We start from the raw sequence: 17,673 nt of genomic DNA, 5'->3' as shown, positions 1-17,673 counted from the left end.
TCATTTAGCGTTGTGATTTATTGAAAGAAGAGCTAATAACTTGGTAGCGCAACCGTTAGAAAAAAAGTAGTTAAAAGTAGGTTTTCTTCATAATACAGTTCAAAATTTTGATAGCTTAATAATGTATACAGCGTAGCACAAATGAAGACAAATGATCAAATGCTTTAAGAGATTAAGTCTAGTTAAACTGTAATAAGATTGTTTATACTACCATTAAATATTATATATTTGTAACATGCATATTTATAAACATTTTATTTGTTTCTTAACATATTTAAATTATATTATATCTATTAAAAAACTATTTTGGCCATGTTGCATTGTGGTTTGTTACTTATTTTACTCTTTATTATACGTAAAAGAAATAAAACAGATATGAAAAATAGTAAAATACGCGTAAAGACTTTTGAAAAGTATAAAAGCCATGGTAATGCGTATCCCTTATAAAAATTTCTCCAAAAACACCCGATAAGAAAAAGTACTAGACATAATATAATTAACTATAAACACGTACAATCAAACAAAATCTAAAGAACGTGTATATGGGCCACCTGATGATAAGTGGTGACCACTGCCCATAAACATAGGCACTGTAAGAAATATTAACCTACATTGTGCTACAAAACTTGGGAACTAAGATTTTACGTCCCTTTTGCCTGTAATTACACTGGCTCATTCACCCATCAAACCGGAGAACAACAATACCACAGATCATATAATACTACAATACTAAATATAACTGTTTGGTGGTAGAATTTCTGAGTGGGTGGGAACTACCCAAACGGGCTCGAATAAAGACCTACAACCAAATATAAATTGAATATAGCGTAATGTAGCTTTTTAATTTATAATATTACAATCAGGTACACAAATACCAAACAGATGTACTGTACAAGTATGCACATATAACAAATAAATTTATTTACACTTATACGTCATTATGTGAATTAGGATAATAATAAAAATGTTTTTAATTTTTTTCATATACTATTTATTGACGTAATACTTTTTATTTGCGTTCAATTTCCTTAAAATTCTAAACGGAGAACAATCTACACGGTTAAAATACACAGGAGATGTAAAAGTGTGAACGAATCAGTAGCTCAGGGTCGTCACGCCCAGCTCAGCTATGGCCGCGCCCTGATTCGAGGCGTGCCTCGTCCCCCATATCCATCCGCTGTCGGTTTTTTGACAGCTCTCAAAGGTTCTTAGTAAGCGTGCCGCGCGTAGTTTGGACGTGAATTCCAACATTTGTTTGACTCGTAAGTAGCCGCTCGTCACGTAGTGTAAACGACACTTTCTTTTTTGTTTACTTTCCAAAACTACTTCGCGACTAAAAATTGTACCAATAAATAAAAATGAATGTTTCATTGTATGTGTGTTAGAGGATTCATAGAGATTCGTTTGTCAACCATTTATCCGACAGTGCAGAGCCTTTATTGAGTTGTTCTGCGTACGTCTACGAAAGTTTCTGGCCCTAAATAAAATTTAGATTTTTTCTTGGTATGTTCAATTATCATTCAGTATAAAAATAGACCCTTATTCTACGTGTGTGAAGCTGGAGCATGTAGCTAGTAATCAATAAAAAATAAAAGTACAGCTTTTTTCATTTGACGCCATGTTTTGCGGCTTATAAATGCAAACAAGTCGATCACCGCAGTTGCCTTGCCTTGCACCCGAGCATCTCGGTAGTGGTTGAGCTGCCTCGAATGAGAGCCAAATGCTCAAATCCGAGGAACCTCTAATTCGCACGCAGTTGAATAAATCATAAGTGTGTTCGCAAGCACAAGTGCACTCACCACATCCTCACTTTCATAATACGGGATAGCTATCCAACGTGAATAAAGAAATATTGGGTACAGAACTTTCCTACATATTTTTCGACGCAAGAGTATATGCATACCATATCCAAATTGCTAGCTCCGGGCTGCAACTTAGAATATTTGAAAGTAAAGCTCATGCATTTTTGGTTCTTCCCAAGATTCGAACCTTTAAAACACGGAACGGTGTAAATTAACCACTAGACTGGTTAGGCAGCTAATAAACATAGCTCAAGCTGGATAACTGACTTCAGATTGGAAATGATAAAAAAATCCTTTAAAAATACAGAAACAAAATGCAATAACAAATATACAATAATGGCAGTTTTATCATTTATTGCCAGCGTAAAATCAATTAAATAGACAATTCGATTCAACGGCTTTTATTAGATTTGTACTAACTAGAAATGCGCAAATGAATTAAATACAACACGTCAGTGCTTACAGTCACGATGCTGTTTACTGTAATTGTGGCAACTCTAATCACAGAAGGTATCACAAGGAGCACTAATAGAATTCTCCCACGGTTGCCCGACACGTATAAGGATATATTTGTTAAAGGAGGAAATAAACCAACGCTGGGTTAGTACCTATATAAATAATCACCACAACTATACGGCTTAATTCAGGTATTAAGAAGTGATGTAATAAATAAATTATTAATGTATCTCAACAAAATTAAAAATAAAATAAAGTTTGTTCTAAGAAGTCGATGTGACCCAGTGAGTATTACGTTAATCTTAACTTAAAGGTTACTGGTTCAAGCCCAAGCAAGCATCGTTGAATTTTCAATCGCTTATCGCTTAATTTATTTTTTTAATTTAATTCGCCAAACTCGGCGATGAATGAAAACATCGTGAGGAAATCGGCATATCTTGGATAAAAATCGCCACATGGGTTCTCCTCAAAAAGGACAGCTAACACAGCAGCGGGACATTTATAGGCCATTACTTTAGATTTATTTTAAGTATGTTATTTTGAATGAATAGTATTTAGGCTTGGCGTTACCAAGTTGACTGTGTCGTGATCGTAAAATAGGACATAAGAACTAGTTTTCATATATTATAATTTAATTATTAAATTTAGAAAAGCTGGTTCTTACAAGCTAATAAATAAAATAAATTTAAAAGAGTTAAGCCGGGATGGCCCAGAGGTAAGAACGCGTGCATCTTAACCGATGATCGGGGGTTCAAACCCCGGGCAAGCACCACTGAATTTTCACGTGCTTAATTTGTAATTATAATTCATCTCGTGCTTGACGGTGAAGAAAAACATCGTGAGGAAACCTGCATGTTTCTAATTTCATTGAAATTCTGCCATATGTGTATTCCACCAACCCGCATTGGAGCAGCGTGGTGGGATAAGCTCTAAACGTTCTATCCCCAGTCCCAGCAGCGGGACATTCACAGGCTGTTATGAGTTATTCTTGTTAAACCATAAAACGTAGGTGATTCAAAAGTCATACAATTTTAAGACATTGATTTTAAAATCCGTATGAACGTTGACGTTCACAATAAAATAAAACAATTTCTCAGAACTACTACATTTTGTGAAATCAGAATGTATATAATAAATACATTTTACTTTCCGCAATACAAAGTAATAGCAAAATATAATAAGATTTCGAAATTAATATTATGCCAAATTATCGTGAAACTTACGAATTAACACCAAAAATTATTCGTAAATTGATGAAATATTAAATAAGAGTAAGAAGTCTTGTAAGTTCGAAGTTTCAAGATTTCTTAAGTAATTGCAAAGAAAATGTAATTACACATTAAAAATTATATTCGATAATATTGTACTTTTAATAAATACCTAACATTCAATCAAAAAAAAAAAAGATAGTGAAAAATATTTTTAAATCTAACAAATTTGTTCATATAACACCTGTAATACAAAACCTGTTGTACTACATGTAAATATATTACAAATCAGTTATTTGCAAAGTATTGTACAACAAGTAATGAAAAGGTACAGATATCAAAATATGTTAAATTATTGTATGAATGAAGGGCGGTCTTATTTTTTAAGGAACGATACCTTCAAAAAAAATCTTTAGACAATGACATGAGATTTATAAAACTGAAGGCGATGTACAGATATAAAATAAATAATAATAATTCAGTTATTTGTATTTGTAATTTTTAGGCATTTTTAAGATTACAGACAAACAGACAAAAATAAAAAATAATATTGTTTCGGTTATGATAACTCACAAAGTGCCATATTAATTTAAAAATATGCAGTTATTTTGAATTCATAGACATACACTTCAACTTTATTTATTCGTATAGATGACATAGATTCCTACAATAATTTGCATATTATTATCAAATCTCAGTGTTTCTGTTTCAAACTGAGAAAAATATGAAGTACGTTTAATTTTTAGTAACGCTTCATTTTATTGAATCCTAAAAATCAACCAACTTACATTTATTTAAAATAATTATTACTATCACAATAAAAACGGTAAAGTCAAAATATTAAATAGTATTTACTTGGTAATTAATATGGACATGCAATTTTGTAAGACATACTCATTTTTTTAATCACACTCAGGTTCAACCACATCCACATGTTGGATAAGGGGTGGTACTTGCTTGCATATACGGAAGTGTTCAAGCATGATCTTCGACTCAGGTGTTACTGGTTGTACAACTCGCTTCAAAGTATGCTGTAAAAATTTCGTTCAATTACCACCCACTGTTGGAATTCAAAGAAGTCAAAACCAATCAGAAAGTTCTGAAGAAGATGCAAATGATGAAATAAATGCGTACAACTTGTATTAGTAATAAATAAATCATAAGCTTCAGAAAAACCAAATCTTTATCAACATAGTAAAAAGCTAAACGATTTTACTATATATTCAATCCTATCCAGCGCTACGCGGTCATGAACTTGTATCGGATTATAGGGTGATATGGTACAACGATATTGGTAAACCATTTAACCACGCGTCGCTATGATTTGCGGTGATTTGTAGTAATGTTATTAATATCAGCATAAGATTTTTAATTAAATTAAATATAATAGCAAAGTGAGTACTTTGAAGCATACTTATATCACAATTTACAATTCAATAATAATATTGGTTTTGTAAATATTTGATAATTGGAAAATATTTTAAGTTTTCACAGTCGCAAAATTGATCGTAAAAAGTTGTTGATAAAACCTGTCATGTAATTAGTATCGGTATAAGTATATACTTATACCATATATATATTACGGTATCTAATAATGTTTTTAATAAAATTACAATGTACGTTGTAACGAAAGATAAATGATAAGTATATTCAATTCTGAAATAAGAAAATAATGTATTTTGGTAAGCCATTAGTCAAACTCCCTTTGAACTGTAACTTTTACCAAAAGAGCATACCAATACTGTATTTTTTTTTTAATTTATATAATTTTGTCAATTATCGTATCTTGAAAGAATTACCATTGTCATGCTGATCCTGACACTTTCGATAGCTCAATTTGGCGTTGATATTGACACTGATGTTTACAAGGACCCTGATGTTGGTGCTGATGGTTATGTTAACACATACATAACAACATGAGACTTATCTTAACGGTGACGCTCTTTTTATACTGCTAATATGAGTGTATTAACAAGTACAAAGCTAAACATTAATATATGCATATGGACTTTATTCTTAGGGATATTTTTTTACGATAGTGTATCTTTGTTATAAAACGATAAAGAGTATTTATATTTTAAAACAATCTGTTTATGTCAGTTTATACCATTTTATAAATTACTCAAAATTTAAAACGATTTTGTTATTAGTGCTCGTTTAAATATCCATGTACAAAATTGGCTTGTTAAAATCGACCTATTTTCTATATTTCGTATTGTTCGGGTTTTCCCAATTCCACTTCTCTCAGGGAAATGTTTAAAATTGGAATGAATTTTTATTCGTTCTAACCTACTGAAACAGTTCTGGTTTGACAACCCTATATTCATGGTACGCTTACAAACCTTAAGTAAATGGGTACCTATAAGTAAATGTAACGGTTTTTCCAAGTTCAGATTCAGTATTATTTTGTATATAAAATATATTAAATAATAAAATATATCCACTATAGAATTTAGTATTTACAAAAAAAAATATGAAAATACTATTAAAATGTGTTTGACTCACGGTCAAAAAATCTCTTTTTACTCGAGCTGAAGATGGAACAAATCGCTGAAGTCATAATATGTAGGTATATATTAGTATGCTTCTTATCGAATTTTTGGCATCAGTGACAAATCTCAGCGCATTATCATCGTGCACAGGAATGTGCGTTAATACAAGTGTTGTATTTACATATTTTGGATGACAATACGACTCATACGACAGTTGGATCGGGACCAACAATTTCACTTGATTATCGAAGCATAAGAGTGTAAACACAGAATTTCTAACGCCGGGCGTTTGCGATAATTTTATGAACATAAAAAAGGAATATAGGGATTCGAACCCTTGACTTCTGGATCAGTCGTAAAAGCTATTCACTAGACTGAGACTAGGTGGCTAAAAATTTTAATCAAATAGATTACAATATTTTTTTAACTTTGCACATAATCGTCAAGAATGAGATTTTATAAGAAAACTAATTAACATGAACGTCAAGAGAATATAAACTTGGGCATTTCCATTATTTTGTCTTGTACTTAAAACTAAAATTCAGCAGACGCGTTCAATTAACCCAAAAGAACCTAAAGTCTTATAAATTACTCTCAGCCGCAGCTCTCTGCACTATCTCTAGATAATAAGAGGTTTTGGTCGAAGATGGTGGGTCTTTAGTTTGAACGCGTGCCAAATTAGTTTACCAGTTACCTCTCCAGCAAATACACCTGACCTAGATAATAACTTATTTCTTTATGATTTGTTCTCTCATTCCGACGAATATTAAATATGTTCGAATTTACGAATTCCTAAAAACAATTTCTACAGCACAACTATTGTTGGAATATTTATTGAAAATATTTTTATTTTAGTTAGTTCATTTTCCAAATTTTGTATTCAAAACTGAATACGTTGTTGTTGTAATTTTGATATACGATTAAATTGTTAACATAACAGAATAATTACAATCAAAAATATATGCAGTAACCGTATATAATAATTGAGTGAAATATATAATATAAATAAATGAACGAGGTTTGATATTTCACAGATATTGGGTTTCATTAGATAATGTGAAAATAACTAGTTATTGATATTTCAATAGCTTATCTGTAACATAATGTATTGATTTATTTAAACATTAATAAATAGCTAACCAATATTAGCTTATATTTGTTTCTGATGTTATATGAATGACGTGCAGTCAACAAAGACAAGCGAACACACCGAAGAGTTATGTAATTCTATCAAAATAATCCTTATACATTAATTGTAAAGCTACCACAGATTTGAAATGTAGATTCTACTGAGAATCTGTTCTACGAATAAAAATACCAGCAGAATCTTTTTATAGAAATGAGTACCATGCTTTAGGAATGATGGATGTATTGACTTTGCGAAGTCGAAAACTTGCTGTTATTACACGAATAGAAAACAAGTCTCTGTTTTCTCACTCTCATAATTCAATAGTTCGAAAATTTAATACGAAAAGAGCAAGATCAAAGCAACAACTCCTTTACGTGCCTTCTGAGGCACTGCAGTGTATTATAGTTAACTCTAGTCTCTTAATAGGATTTTTTTTAAAAGAAAAACTAAATAAGTTCGTATTCATGTATGTTTTTTTTTTTTATAGAATAGGAAGGTGGACGAGCATATGGGCTACCTGATGGTAAGTGGTCACCAAACGCCCTTAGACATTGGCATTGTAAGAAATGTCAACCATCACTTATAGCCAATGCGCCACCAACCTTGGGAACTAAGATTTTATGTCCCTTGTGTCTGTTATTACACTGGCTCACTCACCCTTCAAACTGGAACACATCAATATCAAGTATTGCTGATTTGCGGTAGAATATCTGATGAGTGGGTGGTACCTACCCAGACGAGCTTGCACAAAGCCCTACCACCAGCAAAATTTATGTTTGTGTATATATTAAAAAGTTTATGTATATATTATTTATTTATATGTATTAGATATATAATAAAATAAATATATTTTTATATTTATTAAAAAAAATAAAAGTTGAGATGATCAGTACACCTCCTTACCGATATATTTATTTATTTCATGTGATTCACCCAAAGGTTGTCTGGAAGAAATCGCGATAAGACCGTCTTTTGTACAAAATAGTTTTCGTTTTTTTTATGTTTGTGTTTAAAATGGTTTTGTAACTCTTTTGGTGTACAATAAAGCATATTCTATTCTATTCTAAGTTCATCAGTTCCGGGATTTGAATCCATTTGTATCATCCGCAATCTGGTAGCTTGCCTTTATAACCACTAGACCAGATGTTTTATAATGTACATCAATATGTAAAGTCAGTGAAGGGAAGAAAATAATACTTTTTAAGTAATATTCACATTATTGAAATTCGAAACAAAATGTTTGTGTAAGAAAATCCTTTACTGATCGTGCGAAGAATAAAATTTAAATGCAAAATTCAAATTGACTTCCTTGTAGCCGATTTCTAAAGAAATCACAAACACCGAAAACAATAGGAAAACGTGCCAAGTTTATTGAAAATTGCAGTGATCGCTATCCATTCGTGTCTACTTCGGAAAACATTTAACCGATTAAAAGTGTAGATCGAAAGAAGTTACAAGCAAAAGCCAGTTTTCAGAAGTTCAATGCAAAGCAACATACATATAAATACAAACAATATTTATTTATTTAGTTGTATTTCATGATTGTCATTACACTGGATCGCTCATTATTCAAACCGGCATCCCAATACAAAATCATTGCTTTTTGGCACTAGAAAAACTTGTGAGTTTTTGTACCCAGACGTACCGTAACTGTAGAAAAACATTTCGTTCTTGAACAAACGTACCATTCTTTAAAATATTTACTCCTCAGGTTCTATGTAAATATAACGCATACTGCATAAATTTTCTTGTTACTTATAATTTTGACATCTTCAATATAATTAAATGATATTATTTAGATGAAAACGTTTCATCTTAGTCTGCATTATAATTTTTCATGTATTTAGTTTGAACGCGTTAAAAATGTTCATAGAAACGAAACTACGGTTATTGTACCTCGTTAAAAAATTTCTAACATGTTTTACAATGTAGCTTCTATTCTTTAGTTTGCAGCTTGCAGCAGTTTATTGGTGACCATCAGAGCGAAAATTAATGACAGCCGTCTTATAAAACGGTGGAAAAGTTTTACCTCTTAGCGGAAACAATCACGTAATAACATATTATGCTTAACACTCGTCTGCCCTATAAATATACCGTATAAAAGGTAAATTTGCGACTATGCAAATGGAGCTCCTCGGAAATCCACCTAAGTATTTTAGCCTTTAGCGGTTACATATGAAAAAAGGTCCTACCACAAAGAAAATTTACGCTATTTGTGAAAATGATTTTTGTTTTGTCGTCAGGATTTTTTCCCTTACGATACAGTTTTCTTTCTTCTATAGGGAAATTTGTGTTCTTTAACTTTACTTTGTTTCTTATTTTTATATAAATTATATTCAGAAGCAAATTATCTAAACTTCTTATAAACATATGTATCATCTGGGGCAATATGTAAGAATGGTCTTTTATATAATGTTTAAGAGAACTTAAGAACACGCAGAACGCTATAAGCTATGATGAGAGTTAAAGAGTGTTAGGTTAGCGCGTGTAGAGTTAGGATCTTGGCTTTCCATAAGATATATAACTTTTTGTTAGTCTTGTAAGTGGAAGCAATATGTACTCGTCTTGGCGTTACTACATACATGCAAATGTAAAGTAACGACAATTTGGTGGGGTTTACTTTTACAAAGCGGTTAAGAAAAATGTGTTCGGAAAAAAATTTGAGCGATGACACATATTTAAGCATGTTTGTTAAACTGCAATGAATAGCATGTTAGATGAAACGACGATGTTAATTTTTTTTAAAAAGAAACACAAACATAGTACGGAGTTCGATTGCAATAAAATGTCATTCTTATCAAAATCACTTTAGAGCCGCGTGGCAATTGCACCGCAACCGCACTGACGCTGCTAGTAACACCGCATTTCTGCATTAAATCAGGTAGTAAACAAGGTACTAAAACACCTACGGATATGTAATCATGCTGACGTCCTTTCCTTTTGAGGAGGAGGTTTAGAGCTTATTCTACCACTACTCCGATGCAGGTTGGTGGATACATTTATGGCAAATTTTTTATCCGACGCATGCAGGTCAAATTCCCTAGTGACGGTCTGCTTGGGCGACATCACACTGACATATAATGTATATAAAGAAAACATTCATTACATTCTCACTCAAGCCTTAAAGTAAACTAGTTATATACAAATTCTAACAAGAGGTTAATTACTAATTTACATAAATGTATAGTTTTTATCTTATTATCACCTATTTCGTGTTTTCAATAAGAGAATGATATATAAACGCCATATTATGTTTAATACAATTTTATTTTAATAATTGTTCGATTAACCCTAAATTCTAAGACTAACAAAACCCGTAAGAGTTTCGTACATATTGTATTTAAATTAATGCTTTAGACCCTAAAGTGATTTATGTTTAGTACCACAGTCAATAAAGGTTCGGCGAAATTGCTCCGAGACATCCAAGGGATCAGCAATAAATTGTGGAATAGGCAGGTTAATTAGACAACTCCTCCAAATGGCTGTACGTAAATTGGAATTGCGTAAATGACGAAAAACGACCCTTTATTAAGCAAATTACGTTGTTGTTGAGGCTAATAACACGATGTTTCAACATGTATCATGTTTGTGAATTATTTCGATAAAAAAGAATGTACCAACTTTTGATCATTCATAACTGTCTTTGTTTACGCATGGAAATATATTGTTATAACATCAGCATCGAAATTATTTTATTTGGGTTTCATGTCTTATAAACAGCTTATTTATCTCCATTTATAAAATTACCGCGTGCATATTTATAGTTTTATATGTTAGATATGAAACGGATGCATGTTGAGGGGGTGATTGAGTATTATTGATTTTTAAATAAAAATAAAGTAACTAAAAAAAACAACTAATATTTCATAAGCTTATACAGATTACACCTGTCTGTTGTACTATTAAAGTCATATCAATGACTGGTTCCTTATTTACTTAATTATTTAATTATTAATACGTGTCATCGTTCATAATCGTTTGTTTTTCAAATTAAATTTCGCATTTAAGCTTTTTCTAACCGATAGCAAGACTCGAATTTCGACCAGACAGTTATATTACATTTGATTGATTCCCGACAGTATCACGCGATAGAAGATGCCGTGCAATTTATTAGAGCAATTTGTCTTGCAATTGATTTTTGAACTCGAGCTGTGAAAGGCTAAATTTTGCTTATAAAAAATTTGGATTTTCCGTACTTATAATATTTATGGCGTGACTAATTTAATATACGGGTTTGAAAAGTTATTAAATATCATTTGTACCAAATTCAGCTTAGCTTATAATAGCTTATTATATGCTTGTATTATATATTCGCTTCTAAAACGATTCTGACCAAACTATACGACCAAAGTAACAGATACCGACTGGAAAGTACCTATTTGCTGTTGTAAGTCGAACCAGAACCACACACATTTTTACCACTTGTGAAACTTTTTAGTATTTGAATTCGCATTCCAACCAAGTGTATCGTTACGGCCGCTTGACAGATTCATTTCGTAATATCCTCTATGTTGGATTTAAAATGATATCTCATAGTCTATGAGACGAGAGCCCCAAGAAGCCACGACAGGTCATTTGTCAAAATATAATGAGTAGCTTAAAAGCTACACGAGAACAGATAGACATTCAACCATACATAGGTATGTATATGGTAAAATGGTAACCTTTCTTTTTGTGTCACCGTAGTTGGATAAAAATATAGAAAAAGTAATTTCCAGTGAAACAGACGAAAATGTAATTGATGACTTTCAAACATAAAGAGTGTTGTTTATACGACATCGAATCGATTAAATTTCAATCGGTTGCAATTTGATATAAAATGTACCTAATATACATAATATAATTGAATATAAAAAATATTTACGTAATTATTAAATTGTACAAGATTTAATTGTTTTTTTTTTTACTTTTATTTAAGAGAATTATTGTATAAATTTATTGATAGTAAAAACGCTTTGTGATAGATCTAATATTCCGAACTGCGACGGTGAGAGACAATTAATCCTTAATATAAATTTGCCATACAAAATCACAACGGTAATATGTCAGCGTTTTCCAACTAAACTAACACATGATAATTTTACTAGAAGCTAATGAAGAGTGCCAAGTCCATATCATAGATCCATAATCAGTTCGATGTTATCATATTAATGTAATGTCAACCTTATTATGTATACTTCAAAGTTCCAAATCGATACGACATTTAGAAGTAGGTTAAAATTGAATTTTCTAGATTTGTTTACTTACTAACTACGTTAGTTACATTTATTTTTATTTATTTATTTTGAACAAATTATACATATCTTCTTCTTCGAGTGCCACTCCGACTAGTGAAGGTTGGCAGTCAGCTTTAAACATATCATAAACAATATATACGATAGTAACTACAATACTATAATACTGTGTCGTAGCTACGACAATAAACATTAAGATAATACACAAGTTGTACTAAGATATTACACAAGTTAAATTAATCTAATTTAAGTGTGTAATGATATTTTCATTTTCTAATTAACGCCTAAGTACGTATTACGATCTTAAAATTTCATGTTCCATTAACAAAGTTTAACATGAAATAGTGAGCCGAGACTAAATTACTTTGGGCAGCTATAATTAATACAATAAATTATAATTAGTCTCGACGAAGGGAAAGTAGTGACAAGTAAAATTACAATGCTGATTTATTAGCAAGGCTAACGAACGTTAGTAAAAACGCTTTAAAAATAAGTCCATCTTCGATTCAACGGTGAAAGTTTCAGCAGGAACTAATACAGTGTGAATACAACCTCTCGGAATTCCGCCCTCCGTCGCTTTCTATGCAAATGCGTTGAACACACTACAATACGTTTTGCCATTTGCATTCAAGCTAATTGCTTTTTCTTCTAACCGCCAAACAAACGACCGCTTATTTCTTTGTCAGACGCCTTATCGACATTAAAAGCAATTACATTCTTACATGATAGTATACATTCAAGTTCAGTTACTATTGTGGCAAACTATTGAAAATTTTATGACTGCATCACTGCGCAGACGTAATCTACTTTGAAAGTATAAGAAATATAAAAGTTTTCAAGGCATTTATAAATTGTATTTCTCGTTCGAAAATAACAAGAGTTTTGAAAATATACTGGCCTCCAAAAAAATCGACCCACCTACATTTTTTGTAAAAAAGCTATCGTATGGTTTTAAACTACCACATATTTATATTTTTAAGATTGATAATGAAAAAATGCAATTGTAGGATTGTACAAAAACAGAAATAGTGCGCAAAAAATAGGTTTTTAGGTAAATATGTGACAAAACACGAAAACACAAAATTTTACGCAATTTTATTTTTTTGAGTACAAAACGATTATGCCGTTTGTTTTTAAATTTGGGTGCCTAAATCTTACTTTAATAGGGAGTGTTTCCTCCTCTTGACCTAATCACTGCCTGCATACGCCTATTAAGTGACCTGATTAGCTTTTTAATGTCTTCCTGTGGGGTCCGTTGCCATTCTTCAGTTAGGGCAGCTTCCAGTTGATTCAGGGTTTCTGGAATTGGATTTCGTGGTCGAACCGTACGTTTTAGCTGGTCCCAGAGGTGCTCTATCGGGTTTAAGTCCGGACTATTGGCTGGCCACTGCATAACTGGAATTTCGACTTCCCTGAGATAGTCTTTAACAATTCTAGCGACGTGAGGTCGTGCGTTGTCGTGCATAAGTTGGAAATTATCCCCAATATATCCAGCGTAAGGCATCACATGAGGCTCCAGAATGTCCGTTATGTAAGTTTCAGCATTAACAGCACGATTACGGAAAAAAACCAGCTCTGTGCGTCCCGTCAAAGAAATACCTCCCCAAAACATTGTAGAGCCTCCACCAAATCGGACTGTTTCTCGAATGCAACACTGAGAGTAGCGTTCTCCTGGCCTTCGCATGACGTTACGTCGTCCATCAGAGCCTACTAGAGACATTCGGCTTTCATCACTGAACAATACTATCTCCCATTGGTCCAGTGTCCAATCGACGTGCTGCCTAGCAAATTGTAGTCTTGCTTGTCGATGGGATGCTGTGAGTTTTGGTCCTGTTGCTGGCTTGTGAGGGGTTAAGTTTTGCTCTCGAATTCTTCTTCTTACAGTATTTTCACTCACAGACACTCCACGACTTTCTCGGAGTCTACCTTGAACGTCAACAGCCGAAAGATGTCGGTTTCTTAAAGACGTCAAACCAATAAAACGGTCATCGGTCGGGTTCGTGACACGCCCCCTGCCAGATCCTGGTCTCCGGCGATACTCCCCAGTCTCCAAGTAGCGTTTGTACACTCTTCGCACCGCTGAACGACTTAATTTTAGTGTTCTAGCCACATTTCGCTGACTTAACCCCTCATGAATAAGAGCTACGACTTGAGCAGCTTCTGCTTCAGTAGTATCCATTTTTTATGTTTAAACTTATTAAAATTATTGTTTCAACAAAGTTTAATACACTTAATCAATAATAAACATCGAACTGAGATGACTCCGCGTTAAGAACTGGAAATAAACTAACCATGCACTTTGTGCACAAAGTAACGTTTTCTTATCAATACTTTAAAAATATTCCAAATATCCTCAATAACACTTACAACTCCTCCAAATCAATATCAAGTGGGTAATAAAATGTTAAATGTATGTCCCATAAGTAAAACAATCCACCTAGGTCGTCGCATAGTTAAGATAACAACTTTGTAAGTAAAAAAATACGGGTGGGTCGATTTTTTTGGCGGCCAGTGTAGAATAATAAGCTTTCAAATTACTTATTCAACTTCAATGTGATGTTAAAAACTGTTTTGGCAATGCATAATGATAATAAAATATAAATGATAATAATAATAATAATGATGTACACGGGACTAGGAGATGGTTAGATCATTGTATAGTAACTAAAACGGCTGAGAACTCAGTAGTTAATACTTATGTTAGATATGATGTATTATGGTCTGATCATTTTCCATTAGTAATTAAATGCAATTTAGATTATATTATTAACATTAAAAAACAAAATGTCAAATGTAATAATCCAGTAATTTGGAATGAAATGTCTTCGGAACAAGTTCGTGCTTACAAAAACAAATGTCATGAAAAATTACGACTTATTGATTTCCCAGATGACTTTAGAATTTGTAGTGATTATGAATGTAATAAATTAAACCATAGACTAGTCATAGATAAAATGTACAATGATGTTATAAGTGCTATAAGTGAGTCGATCATTCAATGTCGGGAAAGAAAAATACTTAAAAAACATAAAAAAGTTATTGGCTGGAACAGACATGTAAGCGACGCGCATTGTGAAGCCCGGAAACAATTCTTACTATGGATTAATAATGGAAAGCCTGTTGCGGGTCGTTTATATGAACAAATGTGTGAAGCTAGGAGAATATTTAAATCTCGTCTGAAATGGTGTCAAGATCATCAAAATCAAATTAAGATGGATATTTTTAGCTTCACATCATTCCAACAAAGACTTCCACACTTTTTGGAAACACTCAAATAATTTATACAATAGACCTGGAATTCCCGTGAGCGTTGATGGCGTTAGTGATTTTATAGAGATAGCAAATATTTTTGTAGATCACTTTTCTGTTAAATCGCCTCTAGGTTCTGCAAAGTCTACACTTAATTCTTAATCTGGAGATAAAATTAGAATGAGAGGTACCGCCTTTGATATTGCACAGACAATAAATAATTTAGCTAGAGGTAGATCTCCTGGTCATGACGGTCTCAACGTTGAGCATCTACAACATGCTGGTCCTCATTTGCCCAGAATCTTGGCAATGATATTTTCCTTTTGTCTATCTCATGCATATTTGCCAAGTAATATGATAAAAACAGTAGTGATACCTATTATAAAAAATAAAACGGGTGATAGTTCAGATAAGAATAATTATAGGCCTATATCATTAGCTACGATAATTTCCAAAGTTTTTGACAGTGTACTCAACAATCAAATTAATAAATATTTTATGCCACATGATAATCAGTTTGGTTTTCGATCTGGTCTCTCGACTGAAACTGAAATATTAAGTTTAAAGCAAACTGTAAAATACTATACGGTAATACACCGTAACGTACCGTAAAACACCTATTTATGCATGTTTTCTCGATCTGTAGAAAGCATTTGATTTGGTTGCCTATGATATCCTTTGGACAAAGCTAGAACAGACACAAATACCACCAGAGGTTACTAGAATTTTAAAACATTGGTATAGCAATCAAATTAACAATGTCAAATGGGATAGAGCGCTATCTCGATTATATAGTTTGGAATGTTGGGTAAGGCAAGGAGGGCTAAGCTCACCTACGCTCTTCAATCTTTATATTAACGAGCTCATTGATATACTAAGTAACCAGCATGTTGGTTGCCATATTGATGGAGTTAACGTCAATAATATCAGTTACGCTGATGATATGGTTTTGCTTAGCGCATCAGTTTGTGGTCTAAGAAAACTATTAGCAACTTGTGAAGGCTATGCCAAAACACATGGACTTATATATCATGTAAAAAAAAGCATGATAATGATATTTGAAAGTGGTAATAAATGTCCAAAAATAATACCTTCGGTAAAAATTAATAATCTGAGCTTGACTCAAGTTTTCCAATTTAAATACCTTGGACATATACTAACCACCAGTCTCAAGGATGATAATGACATTGAAAGGGAGAGGAGAGCATTGTCAATAAAAGCTAACATGATTGTCAGAAGATTTGTGCGTGCTTCAAGGGCTGTAAAAAAAAATTATTCCGCGCTTACTGTACCTCTTTTTATACTTGTAGTTTGTGGGCTAATTATTCATTAAAATCATACAATGCTCTTCGTGTCCAGTTCAATAACGCCTTTAGATTGCTGATGGGTTTGCCTCGCTACTGTAGTGCTTCAGGGATGTTCGCTGAATTGAATATAGACTGTTTTTACGCATTAATGCGAAAAAATTGTGCATCCTTGGTTCACAGGGTCCGGGCCAGCTCAAACAAAATTCTAATCATGATTAGTCTGACAGACTATAGTTACAGATAGTAGTGTTTATTTTATTTTTTGTAATTTTGTATATGAGTCTTGTTACTTAAATAAATAAATTATTATTATTATAAATTATTATTATAATGTTTATCATAATAATTTATGTTAAAAAAATAATTTTCGTGCATCTGTTTCATTCTCACACACACATACGTATATACACACAGAAACACATATAATATAGATCAATCACATTATTTTTATACTATTTCATTAGTTTACTCAACACAAATTCAGAGTAATTTATTTAGGTCAAAGATTAACCCATCACTATGAAAGGTAAGTTGTAATCAGGCATCAGATTACCTAATAATGTCTGACGTCACACCTCGAATTACCACCTACAGAATTAATCGAAGTTGGGCAAGAGTTAAATAGGCACAATCAAAGTTGTAAAGAGAAGTGTCTATTCTGTGATGGGTCTTTACAAACAGCATTTGATATTCATGCTTGGCGAACAATGATGGCGCGGGTGCGTCGACCGAGCCTGCAGCGTCTACGGGCATCTCATTATTACAATCTTCTGACTAAGACTCATGAAACGCGAAC

At 32.5% G+C, this 17,673-nt stretch overlaps 1 protein-coding gene across 1 annotated transcript in view; it reads left to right on the top strand.

The window, feature by feature from the left end:
* Positions 1-17,673, top strand: part of LOC126779070 (gamma-aminobutyric acid type B receptor subunit 1) — a 198,460-nt gene that overhangs the window by 84,092 nt on the left and 96,695 nt on the right. The gene's annotated exons all lie outside the window — the stretch shown is intronic.

This window comes from Nymphalis io, chromosome 2 (assembly GCF_905147045.1).
Source record: "Nymphalis io chromosome 2, ilAglIoxx1.1, whole genome shotgun sequence".
Taxonomy (NCBI): Eukaryota; Metazoa; Arthropoda; class Insecta; order Lepidoptera; family Nymphalidae; genus Nymphalis; species Nymphalis io.
The sequence above is the reverse complement of the archived record's forward strand: the minus strand, read 5'-3'. Positions and strand labels throughout refer to the sequence as shown.